This window comes from Humulus lupulus, chromosome X (assembly GCF_963169125.1).
Source record: "Humulus lupulus chromosome X, drHumLupu1.1, whole genome shotgun sequence".
NCBI lineage: Eukaryota > Viridiplantae > Streptophyta > Magnoliopsida > Rosales > Cannabaceae > Humulus > Humulus lupulus.
In genome coordinates, this window is record NC_084802.1 from 119,496,692 (window position 1) to 119,510,072 (window position 13,381).

At 31.8% G+C, this 13,381-nt stretch overlaps 1 long non-coding RNA gene across 1 annotated transcript; it reads left to right on the forward strand.

Moving 5' to 3' along the window:
* Positions 1–10,015: 10,015 nt before the first annotated feature.
* On the forward strand, positions 10,016–13,090 carry LOC133805103 (uncharacterized). Its single transcript, XR_009878839.1, has 2 exons — positions 10,016–10,094; positions 13,054–13,090. It is a non-coding gene; the product is annotated as an uncharacterized LOC133805103 (long non-coding RNA).
* Positions 13,091–13,381: the final 291 nt, after the last annotated feature.

Genomic DNA, 13,381 nt, shown 5'->3' on the forward strand with positions numbered 1-13,381 from the left:
ATTTTATTGTTTCCAATTTTTTTTGTGCAAGTGTTTGATCTAATGTATCAATTAGTTTGAGTGGTTCTATTTGCATCTTGCTATGCTGTTGGTTTTGGGCATTTTGCTTCTGACAGTGGCATGCTTTGCAGCTTGGTTCTTTTTTCTAGTGAAGCAATACTTCTTTCTCCTTAAATGTCTACTAGCTTGATTTTGTATATATGTGTGTCTATTAGTAATGCTTTGCTGCTTGTGTCTTAGTATATATCAGATCTGGTCTTTGATCTCTTTATGAGATTAAATTTTCAGTGTTTGAGTATTTTTGGATATGATCTATCTTTTCTTGTGTGTGTTCTTGATTTTTAAATTGATATGGGTTTTTTCAAGAAGATATTACCTTAATGTCTCATGTTATTAAGAACATATTACCAATGAAGTCTAAGCAATATAATTAAAAGGGAACAACAAAAATTGAAACTAAGGAACATGTTTAAGTGATTTTCGTGGCATTACAACTTTTGCTCTTCAGTTGCAATTGATTGCTATTTTTAGCATGCTCTGCTTTCTGGTTTGTATTTTCTTCATCGTTGTTTTCATTTGGGCTTTGGATATTTCTTGTATTTCTGGATTACAGGCTTGGTTGTATTTAAATTTAGTGTTACTCTTTGCTTGAAGGGAGTGATTCTTTACTCGATCTCCGATTGGTTCTTTAGGAATCTATTTTGAGCAAAAAAAAATTTTCTGTATATTTACTTTGGTACTTTGTTAATGATTACAGCTTGATTGTGCCTACCATACCATCTTTTTTTCTTGTTTGTATTCTTTTGAATGATTGTTTCCTAATTTAAAAGTGTCCTAATCTATGATTTTATTAAGTGCTATAGACTTTTTTAAATTCATTTATGATTACACACACTAACTGCAATGGATTGTGTAGTTTCAAGAGCCATACTAATATAGAGTTTGTTTTGGACTTAATAATATGCATACTGAGCAGGTTTTAATTTCTTTTATTAAAGTACATTTTCTTATTTGGACAAATGCTTGCATTCTATTTTCTGATTTTATTTGACATTTAATTTGGAGATTTTTATGGTATTGTTCTTATATATTAGTTACTGATCATGAGATTTATGTATTTGATTTTCAGATTTATATTTGTGTTAGTGTAAGATTTTGGTGTTTTTGTGATGTTTGTTTCGGATTGATTGATTTTAGAATGTATTTGTTGGTTAGGATTGTAAGGTTTTTGTTTTATGTAGGCACTTATAAGTTGGTAATTGATTTACTAAGTTTGTTAAAATGATTGTCTATTGATGGTGTTTGAACTTTGAGTTTTTGCATTATCTGTATAACATACCATAAATTCCTTCACTTGCTTAAAATTTTTATACATGACTTATAGAACTGGGCCCTTAGATATTTTCTTACTATGCTACTTTGGTTTTTTTTTTTTTTCCTGTGATGTTGATAAATGATTTTATTTTATGTTGGTGATTATGGGACTTGATGTGCTCATGTATTTATTTTTTAATATATGCTGGTATATCAAGTGTCATAAATGCACATAATAATAAGTCATATTTTCTGAAATCCTTATGATGATTAAATTGGGGATAATTATTGTGTTGAGATTAATTATATTTTCCCATTTTTGCCAACCCGAACCCCACCTCCAACCATCATCGGTGTCCACCTCACAAAGCCATTATCGACATTCACAAGTTCAAGAAAAAGGATGCTCTAGTAATAATCTCAAAGTGAAGAATAGACTTGTAATAGATTTGTTGATGATTTTTATGAAATGTAATTAGTTTAACACTCATCTTTAATAAGCAATGAATATTTTATAATATATGTTGTTTATTTTATTATTAATGTTAAATAATTTATTTGAGTTCGGTTCGGAAGTCACAAGATGATTCTTAGTCTATAAAACATTTACTAAAATATAGAACATTTTATTATTGTATGGTTTTTTTCTAGTTTATTTCTAATATAGAACATTTATAAATAACTGTTATTATCTTTTACTTACACATAACCATTAAATTTGACCAAAATATAAATTGTGTAACAGACCAATAAAATCATGCTATGTGGGCTAATAAAATGACCCCACGTGGTCCAATAATATTGTGCCACGTTGACCAATAAAATGATGCCACATGGACTAATAAAATAATGCCACGTGGTCTATATCAAATGATGACATATGTATTAATTATCAAACGACATGTGGATAAATTATTGTTTGACACGTGGAGCAACCACAAGATGCCACGTGGCGGTATTGACGTATGCCACGTGTATGCTACTATGGAAACCATGTCAACAGACACGTAGGATGACAAGTCATCAAACACGTCATCTGATGACTCATCAATTGATTTATAACTTAGTGGGGTCCACTGATTCTTTTACCTACCAGTATTAATAAGTGCAGGTAAAGACTTTTTCCCCACTAACATTTATCTACCAGTCTCTACCAATTCAATATTGGTAGGTAAACCATATTACCCACCATTAGGTTAGTTTTACCTATACTTACCATTGGTAGGTAAAGTTTGGGTTATTAAGATAACATGATTATTTTAATTAAGATAAATAAGTCTTATACATGAATAATGTAAATCATAAACAATATATATGAAAATATGGTTTTTCCACACTTATTTATAAAATTTCACATTTAAACGTATGTAGTTTTTTTTTTTTTGAGATTAGTAAAGTTATTTTCTAAAGGAAACAAGAAATTTATTCAGTATTTCTAAATAGCTACAATTTTTGTCACATTTTTTATGCTATTTAAATAATAAATAGAATTAATATTTTATGAGAAATTAGAAAAGGCTTAGTGGATTATTTTATAAGTAAATATGATGTATTAAAATTTGTTTAACAAATTTTGTGATTTAAAGAAACAAATAATGGTAGTTGAAATATGTTGCTGAATTTTGTTTGAAGGGGCAATAAATAAGCATTCAGAAATTATGGTTTTAAAACGTTAATTTTTAAGAACGCTCCCACGTGTGCATGTCGCATGCAAATGCATTTTTACGTTCAAATATATGCCTATTGTTCAAACGCATTACTTTTACTTTGTGACCATGAAGGATTAATATGTAGAATTAGCATTATTCTTTATGATTTTATGTCAAAATGTGTATGTTTGAAATTATTGGGCAACTTGTACCGGGGTACATGTGTTGGGCATGAGTATTTTTTTTTACGTGAATCTAAGAGACGATGTTTGGCTATGATTATAGGCTCGTTGTGAATTTTTTCCCATTTTTTCTTTGCTTGGGCCTGAAGTAAGGAAGTTAGATAAAATTTCTATGTTTATGCTATGAAATGGTAAGACTTGTATGTTACAAGGAGTAATGTGTTATGTTTTGATGATAAACCATGTGATATGGAAAATGAAATTCTATCTTTATGACACAAATATGATGCAACATGTATTTCCTTTGTTTTGGGTGTGAAATGAATTACATGTGTTTGTATGATGAATGAAAAGAGATGGTTGCTAGCGTGCTGAACGCAACACAACAAAGGAGTTACTAAGGGTATGATGTAACTCAGAGGACGGACGTACCGAGGTTATTCAAGGACCTGAGATCATGTGTTACCTTATAGATGAGGTTTTACCAGCCCAATTATACTGGTTACCTCAAGATGTGACATGGACAACAGAAGTGCCATGATCACAAAGAGTATGCTCATGTTGAATAAATGTGATGTATGACTATGTTTCATTTATGGTTATGAGATATGAGTATGATGATATTATGAATTGTTTTGTTATGTTATACATGTCTCTCTTGTCTTATCTTTGATTTTGTTGTACTTCCTTACTGGGCTTTTAGCTTAGCCCCTCACTTTTCCCCTTTTAGGTAATAAATAATGTTTTTCCCTGGCACACGTTGTGATGTGGGAAGTTCCGACGTCTGATTGTGTATGGCGTGGAGGGTTTCCTATGAGCGAATAAATGATCAACATAAGCGACGAGTGTTAAAGAACTATGTTACGGACTTTATTTTTAAATATGCCAGTGGCACATAAACCATTTTATTTTCTTTAAACATTGCATATGAACACTTTATTTTTATTTTAAACTATTGGGCCCAAACTTGCATGTTTTATCAAGGCCCCGGTGAATTTATATTTTAAGTATTATTTTTCTAATTATTTATGAGATAAGCGACGTTTTTACAAAGTAATAGAATAGAGCGCTTAACAAAACATTTCTAAAGATGATGACACATATCTATGTCATCTAAGAATCTTGTCTAGAGGGTAAAATGACCAAAAGATCCTTCTTAGAAAAGGGAAACAAAGTTAGTGATGTATGTGGACCAATCAATATACAAGCTAGAGGTGGTTATGCGTACTTCATCATTTTCATTGATGATTACTCAAAGTGTAACTACCCAAAATATTTTACCAAAACTAAAGCAGATGTAACAACCCTCAAAACATACAAGACCAAAACATGCAGAAATTTGAAACTTTTACTTTTAACTCATTGTACTGAAAATCCGTATAAAAAAACTTTTAAAAGAACGTGTGCGCACACTTTTAGTTTTAGCAAACGAAATTACAACTACTATTTTACAGAGTTAAAGCAAAACAAATATCATAAAAGAAATAACAAGCTCCCAACATTTTTTTTTCAAAATGGTGTTCCGTTAAAACCTCCCCAGGTCGGGCCACATGTACATATCCACAAGCAGACTCCGGCGCTCACTCCTCCACTTTGCAAACTGCTCCACTTTGCTTTTGCACTTACCTACAACATGAAACAACTAGGTAAGCGAAAACGCTTAGTAAGAATAGCCTTGCACACAAATATCCTAAACTCAGTAACAGGTTGCTCTAAGGTAGTTACCACTACCGGTCATAGAGTATTGGATAATTTCCAACTCTATCATACAATTCTCAATAATAGTCCTAACAGAAAATCAAGCACGTTGGTTGTGCCCAACAGCCAATGTTCATACATATCAAAACCACCTGCATTAAGAAAATCCCAGACATTCAAGATATATAACCATATCCAAAATAAATACTCTGGTTGTTTCTAACAACCAAGTTCACTTTTATCCCAATAACCTGCACTCAAAAATTTCCCAAAACATACAATATATCACTCACATCGTAATATCCGCCACTCAGAAGATTCTCAGAATATTCAATTATATTTAACACACATCATGACTAAGCAATTAAATTATCAACAAGGGATTCGGCCCACAACCCGGTTCCAGCATTTATGTCCTGGCTCCAACCCGGACTACATTACCATTGTCCTCGCTTCAACCTGGACTATATACTTACCATGTCATGGCTCCAGCCCGGACTATATTACCATTGTCCTGACTCTAACTCGGACTATATACATACCATGTCCTGGCTCCAACCCGGACTATATTACCATTGTCCTGACTCAAACCCAGACTATGTACTTACCATGTCCTGGCTCCAACCCGAACTATATTACCATTGTTCTGGCTCCAACCTAGACTATATTACCATTTTCCTACGTCTAATCCGGACTATATTATGCTAAGGTTCTGGCTTCAAACCGAACCTACTTACCATTTATCCACAAATGCCAAAGCATTGCAAGAGTAGTCATTAAGCATACCCTGCTCTTAATGACCTAAACAAAACTAGTGTAATCTACTACAATAAGCACACACTAGTATATTCATGTTGTAGCTAAGAAAGAGAAAGGCTAACTTACTTGGAGTCCTTAGTTACCTGTTGGATCTTTTAACTCCACTATCTGCTTTTCCCTTCGCGGTTACTATCATTAATACAATGTACTTGAATTAAACTATGGACTATTCGTATTGCTAAATTCAATAAAGTTTCTCTCAGAGACTCTATACGAAAAATTTCTCTTATACACTTTATAGTGTATAAGACCAGATTCCGCTTTAATCAATTTACAGTTTTTTTGAGAAAAATCGTTCCTACCGCAACATGCTCTCCGTGCTATGCATTTTAATATTCTATCTCTAGATTACTCTCATAATCGTATTATGCATATTTTGGTTACTTATAAAAGGAGTTTTAAACAACTCTTATTCTTATAAAACTACCCACTTTTTACTCAAGTACGGAGTTTACCGTTTTCCATTCTTTACCCAAAAATACTGTGTTTCAAACTTTTACAATTTATTATCCATTAACAATATTACCTTTCGATTTATGGTTTTATAAAACTTATCTCCCATTTTTACCATCTTTAATCCATAACCTAGGATCTCTATTACGTCATTTTCAAAAAGAAGGAGCAATTGGACCCCGTGCTTAGAAAATGGTAAAAATGAATTCTCAATAACCTTAAGCTAATTTGGGATTGGTTAGATATCCAAAAATTTAGCTATTTTTTAAAACAACTTCATTTCTAATTCCGAACCTAACTTTTTCACTATTCATTTTAACGTGATAAAAATCCTGCTTTTAAGCTCATATTCTATGTTTGGTTCTCAAACCACAACCCTTTAAAATCCCATTCACATTAATGCATCCAAATGATGGAAACTAGGTGAAAGCTCACATCAAAATTAAATTTAGGTTATGAGAACTAACCACCCAAAACTCATTTTTTTTAAGGTTCGAAATTACTAATTTTCCCCATTTTTAGGGCAACTTAGAAAAATTACTACTCTTAAACCATGACAGATTTTAATCTAAAATTTTACCAAGGCCTTGATACATATCTTAAAAAAATTTCTCACCAGGTTTCATATTTATTGGGATGGAAAAACCCATTAAACCATTTAAAGACACTGCCTAGGAGTTTTTCTCAGATTTTTAGGGTTCTTTGAAAAATTATTTCTCTTACACCATAGCCTAGTTTTTTCTAAAAAAAATTCAGGGTATTTACTCATATCTAATTTAGTTTCTCTCAAATATTTCATAATTTTTAGGATACGGGAACATATTAAAAAATGTAAGACAATCTAGGCAGTGTTTGCTGCCCATAATTTCGTTTTCAAATTATTAGGGCAAACTTTGAAAATCCATTACTCTTTAACCATTTTTCATTTTCCTCTAAAAAATTTATGTGATCCTTATACATATTTAAACTAACAGTGTACCATATTTCATGGCTTTTGGCTTAGTAAAATGTGTTCAATTTTCAAAACAATCAGGGCAGTGCATGCTGCCCAGAAATTTTGCAGATTGCATCAAGATGCCAAAAAGTTCATAACTTAGGTTTGAAAACACCTTTTTTCGATTTTCCAAAGCCTAACCTCAAGTAATCATCTAGAACTATACAACCATATAAATTATTTCCACAAAAAGTGGTATTAGGGTATGATCTGACCCATTGGAAGTCAGACTATGAAAACTTGGCAGCATGTACTTTTACACATTCTAGCAAAACCCTAGCCACATGCATGCATGCAAATCAAAAAATCAACCAAGATAACCCTCAAGCATAAAATAAAATTCAAAAACCAAAAAAATAACCTATACAACCAGATCTAACATCAATAATATAAAACAACTCAAAAATCAACCAAAAACTCTACCTTTGTAGTTCTAGCTTGGAGATGAGATTCCTTAGCTTTTCAAACTTCCTCCTTGGATTCTATACACTCAAATCGAGTCCCAAAGGTTCCACATGAAGATTTTTAAAAGAGTGTTAGGGTAGAAGATGGAGATGAATGGAAAAACATAAAAACTATAGAACCCTTCCTTTGTTTTCACTAGATCACCAAAAAGCTTAACTTTGAGATTCTCCTAGAACCACCTCTCTTGAACCCTAGAATACAATATTCATTCCATGCATGGCCATTAGATCTCATGCATGCATATCAACCCCTTAGGGTTTTGGGTTTGAAGAAGAAGAGAAACAAAGTGACAAGGTTTCTAACTTACTTGTACACTAGTCTTTCTTGAGCTTCTCTTTCCTTCAATGGAGAGAGGAAGGAAATGAAGCCATGGAGGCTTGGGGAGCTCTCGTTTTTGGGGAGAGAGAATGGAGAGAGTTATTTTTGTTTTCTTGAGGAAAAAGGAAATTTTAAAAAATAATTATTGGATGTGTAAGAGGGAAATGATTGGGGGTGTAGCCAATGGGTGGGTAAGTCTCTTACTCTTCCTAGGGTAGGTTTCCTAGATACTTGAGTGCACTAGCACTACACCAAAAAGGGCATAGGATAACACTAAAATCTAACAGAATTAAAAAAGTATTATGCTTGGTGAAAAAGCGGGTGACTCAAAATTTTGGGCGCCATTTATATGTCACGTTTCTCTCTTATCTATTTAAAACTTTTTATATTAAAAAATATTACTAAAGGAAAAAATCCCTAATCTCTTTTTCTTCATATACCTGTCTCTCTCCTCTCAGCCGCCCCCTTCATCTTTCTCTCTATTTCTCTCAAACTATCTCTATCTTCCTCTCTCACATCCATGGGAGAACAAGACTAGACTCATGGTGGCGTGCGGTGGCTCACAACGATGATGTGTGGTGGTTCGCAGCAGCGGCATATGGTGGTCGCAACCACGATTGGTCGACGGTGGATGGATGGGTGGGCCTGAATCTCTTTGCCATGGTTGGTTTTCTATTCACCTATTTAATCTAAAATATTATTATTTTGTTTTCTTTTTGGAGATTAGAGAGTACAGGAAACCCAAAGAGAGAAGTGTTGACCTTGAATCCACCCACCATCCAAACTGATGGAACCACCTATTAGGATCTCTTGAATGATGCTTATGATCATTGTGGTGAAGTCTTTGCTGAGTATGCCAGACTATTTAATTGGGTACTTTTTCTTTTCTTATTTTTTTATGTTTGAGTCATTTTTTTTCTTTCTTTTTTATTCTAATCGTCTATACATAAATAGTGGATAAGGCTTTGATCATTATTATGTTTATTAAATTTTTACGATTGGTATAATCATATCTCTGTCCATTTTTGTTTATATAGATGAACGCATATAAATTAATCTCTATGCGTTTTCATAGATTGCTATTAACATTATTTTGTTATTTAAAGTTGGCTGGTTGTTCATCAAAAGCAACTTGCTTGGATTTAGAAAAACAAGCAATAACGTGATAATTTAATGCAAGAAGCTAAAGGAAATTACTATATGTTTCTCTGTAATATGGTTAATTATATAGCTTTTTGGCTCAAAGGTTAATTTCTTAATATATATAAAAATTTAGGATCCATATCACCATATCAGTCGTCTTACCTTATCATCGCTACAACTTCTATCATGAGTCACATCTTGTCTCTCTCATTTTTTAGGTTTATCCTTTTTCTTGTACCCTTTTAGATTTCTTTTGGGAGATTTTATTTTGTTTTCTCTCTTCTTTGATATTTTCATTGATCATTACTTTGATTTGTTAAATAATTATTGTGCACTTTAGATGAGACACCAATCCTCAACAATATTTTTTCACATTAGTTTCATTATGCAAAGTCAAAATTATACTTTATGTGGAGATCTAAGTCTAGCAACATTTTCAATTACTGTTGCTATATGGTTTGACTTGTTAGTGTTTTCTTGAATTAGCTTTTTTGATACACATGCAAATTCTTTAGATAAGGTAAAAGTTTATTTATAAATGTGGTATCTTTGAAACTCTTTTGAATGCATCCATTTCCTCTTTAATTCATTACATCTGTTGTATAAAGGTCTATTGTAGCTTACAAGTATAAGTGCTTAGATTGGTATTACTATATATTTAATATATTATTTTCTTTTTTAATTCATGCAAGTGTGTTGTTGTTATATGTCCAATACTATAATAGTATTGGCTATCATTTGGGTCATGTTTTTTTTCTTCTGAGTTCAGGCATAGTTGCTCAAAGTTTGAAATCTTTAGATTTTTCTTAGACTAACCACTATCATCAATAATTAGTTCTAGTAAAGAGTGTACTGATCAAAGAAAAGCATTAATCATAATATTGAAACATACATAACATATAAAAATATATTGGTCCACCGATCAAACAAAAATGAAATGAGATTGATATGCTCTGTTATTTCTATGATTAGCTATTCTGTGCTGAGCCTCTGTTCAAATTGATAATGGGATTTTCAGTGCTTAATTTGGATGGGTTGCCTGGTCTTGCACCTTTTGAGGTATGTTTTTGTGATATGCCCTATATTTTTTCTGCATATGAACTTTTCGGACTTTCACCTTTCAGCTTTAGAATTTTATTGATGCTTAATAGCTTTAACAAGTTTCCCCTGAAAAAAGAGAGGAAAAAGTGTAATCTTTTAGATGTTGTTTTAGACATAGTTCACACTTCACATAAGCTCATGTTTTGTTGTAGGGTTGTGTTGGATATAATGTTCTTTTAGGCGATTCATTGAGTATTTTTTCTTTTTATTTATTTCTTTGTCATGTAATGTTTGAACTTCTCTGCAAATATGTATTGCAGCACTGATTTTTGTTCAATTCTTTGATTGTGGTTGTTTGTTGTTCTCTTAGACTTGTAAAATTGTAGTGACATGTAAACCTAAGAGGCATTATTGTCTTAAAACTTTTGATTGTTTGTCCTGTATATGAGACAAGAATTATGTATCTAATTCGTTTTGCGTGTGAGTTGTACTGGCCAAATGTGAGATTTAAGTTGAGACCTGGAAAGAGTTTTACCATAATGAGTAGAAATGACTTCCTGGAAAACTTAAAATTAGGATCAACTTTATGTTTGGTTCTTGTGGGCTTCTTACTTAGGGATAGTTCAAAAGTGTTCTTCTTCTTTGTATTTTTTTGAGCTGAAAGCATGCTGTATAAACTCTATTGAATGGTCCTCTCTTGATGATGCCTTGTCTTCTGTTTTTATAAGTATTTTGTCTTTGTAACAAAAGCTGTCTTTGAGTTAGTATCAAGTCTCAATTCTATTTTTTGTGTGAGTGAATTGGATATCATCATTCTTTTTTTTTTCTTTTTGACTTGGGGAGGGTGGATTTGAACTTGGGACCTCCTCTTGTGAGGACTAATGTATTACCACTAGGCTATTTCTATGGCCACGATATTATCATTCTTAGCAATCTGATTATTGGGCAGCATGCGATTCAGGTGTTAGTTTATTTGTTTCTTATAAGACTAACCAAATACCCCTTTTAATAACACATGAATATTAGACTACTCAAAAAGTATTATGATAGTTAAAATAATAAGTGGCAAAGTAAAAATAAAAAATGACGGTATTTTTTCGGAGCCCGCACTATATTGGTCTCTAATTATTTTTTTCCTAATTTTTTTTAATTACAAAGCTTGAAAGAACTTTCTGGGAAATATATCGTTCCTCGACCCCTCCACCTACGGTGTCTCCGAAGTCCTCCGTCTACAACGTTTGCGTCATTGGTCGGCTCCATCTTCGGTGTTTCCAATCTTCTTTTTATCAATTTGCTTCTAACAGATTGGGTCTCATTTTTATTCATCTTTGTCTTACTAGGTCTGAATCGAAAAATACAAAGTTTTCTTATTCTGTTCAGATCTTTTGGGATTCTTTGCTTTATATGGATTTTTGTTATTGTGTTTCTGATTTGATTTTATGAGCCATGACAACCCATGAATACACATTGCTTTCTTTGTTATTGAAAGTAAGATAAGTCTCCTTCTTTTTTGATACATAACTAAAGTTGATTATCTGAAGAGCTTTTGAAGAATAATCTGAATTTTTGTCCATCCCAAAAATGACTTGATTTTTCTAACATTTTAGAAGACAATCTTTCTATGAGCGAATACCATTTCGATTTTTTTTTGGACAGCTCTGGTTTATATATCTATTTGAAAGTAGATATTAATTTTTGAGTCTCTAAATCGTACTTGATGATGATGAGTTAGTAATCGAAGTGCCCATATATATTTTTCTTCCTGTATAAAAACGTAATCAAAATCACATTATATATATAAATATATTTTAATTTGATTATGATTTTTTCAATCTGTGCATATATATATAAATATATATATACCTAGTACTATTAATAGACTTGCACTTTATTTTCTTTAAAATTAATTAATTATTTTCACAGCTCCTTCTGTTGTCTTCCATCTTTGCCCTAGCTCATCCTTCATCACTCGCTCTAGTCTCACGGTCTGTCAACTCGCTTACTTGAACCACAACACTCTTGAAGAAGGCGGGGAATTGTAAGTTTTGTTTTTTCTGACTATAATTTTTCTTTGATTTTTGTGTATAAAGACTGTTTGTGCTTGGATTTTGAATCAAATTGCAAAGTTTGTACTTGACTCTTGTAAATGGTTTAATCTTTGGGAGGAAAAGTAGTAATGGAGTAATTGGTTCTGGTTTGATTGGAGTCATATATATATATATATTAAATTTATCAGATTATTTGGTCTTATACATATATATAATGTTAGTATTTTATTCGATATAGATATATTTTCATTGGAAGAAATGAATGTTTAGGAAAATTTTAGTTTGTAGATTGTGTATGTATATTGTTTGATGAAATGCCTAATTGAATTTATCCTAAATAATCCACACATCTGAAGTTTTTTCATGATTATATAACAATTATTTGATTTCGGTATCAGTAGCATTATTTTTGTTTTGTTATAATTGATGATTTACATGAATTTGTAGTTTTAGAATATGTAAATACATTATTAGCCTATATATATCAGAGTGGATGGTAGATACATAAGGGTGTTTAAAGCATAATACAATTTCCCTCATTACTATTGTTCATTCTCTGCCATTTGTGCTTGGTAATTGTACCAAATTTTCAGACGTTTCTCCTGGTACAAAAAGATTTGTAACAAAGAATAAAACTTATCCTTAGTTTGACTTTCCTTGCTACAACTTTGATTATTCATAATTATTTAAATTTCTTTCTTTCTTTCTTTGTCTCACTCTCACTTTCTTGTAGGTGCAAATATATGTGTTTTCACATTTGCATTTGCACCATTGCATTTTCATTTGTGTGTTTGGAATTTGTGCGCGAGATAATTACTCTCTTGAATAAATAAAAGCATTTCATTTCTTGGTTTTCTTTTAAATTATGGCTTTCTATTTTTTGTAATTTAATGATTTGCTTATTTGGCTCAATCTGAATTGTTCCCCAGGATTCCCATACAACTAGCTGCAAATTGAAGTTGTAAATAGAGGTATAATAACTGTGTTTTTTTTTCTTCTATTTTTGCTAAGTAAGCACTGACTTGATTTCCATTTCAGCATCTTTTATATTTTCCCTTTGATGAACATGATATTTGGTCTGGTTAGATTTTCTATTGATTGTGATGCCTCCTGATACGGGTTTTGATGCACATGCATATTATAATGATCACATATGGTAGTTATAAAGGCAGTAGTTCTTTCATGTGGTCACTGTGTGTTTCATATTGAGTTTATTCAATTCTTCCTTTTTATTTGTTGATTTTTCTTAAGGAAGAG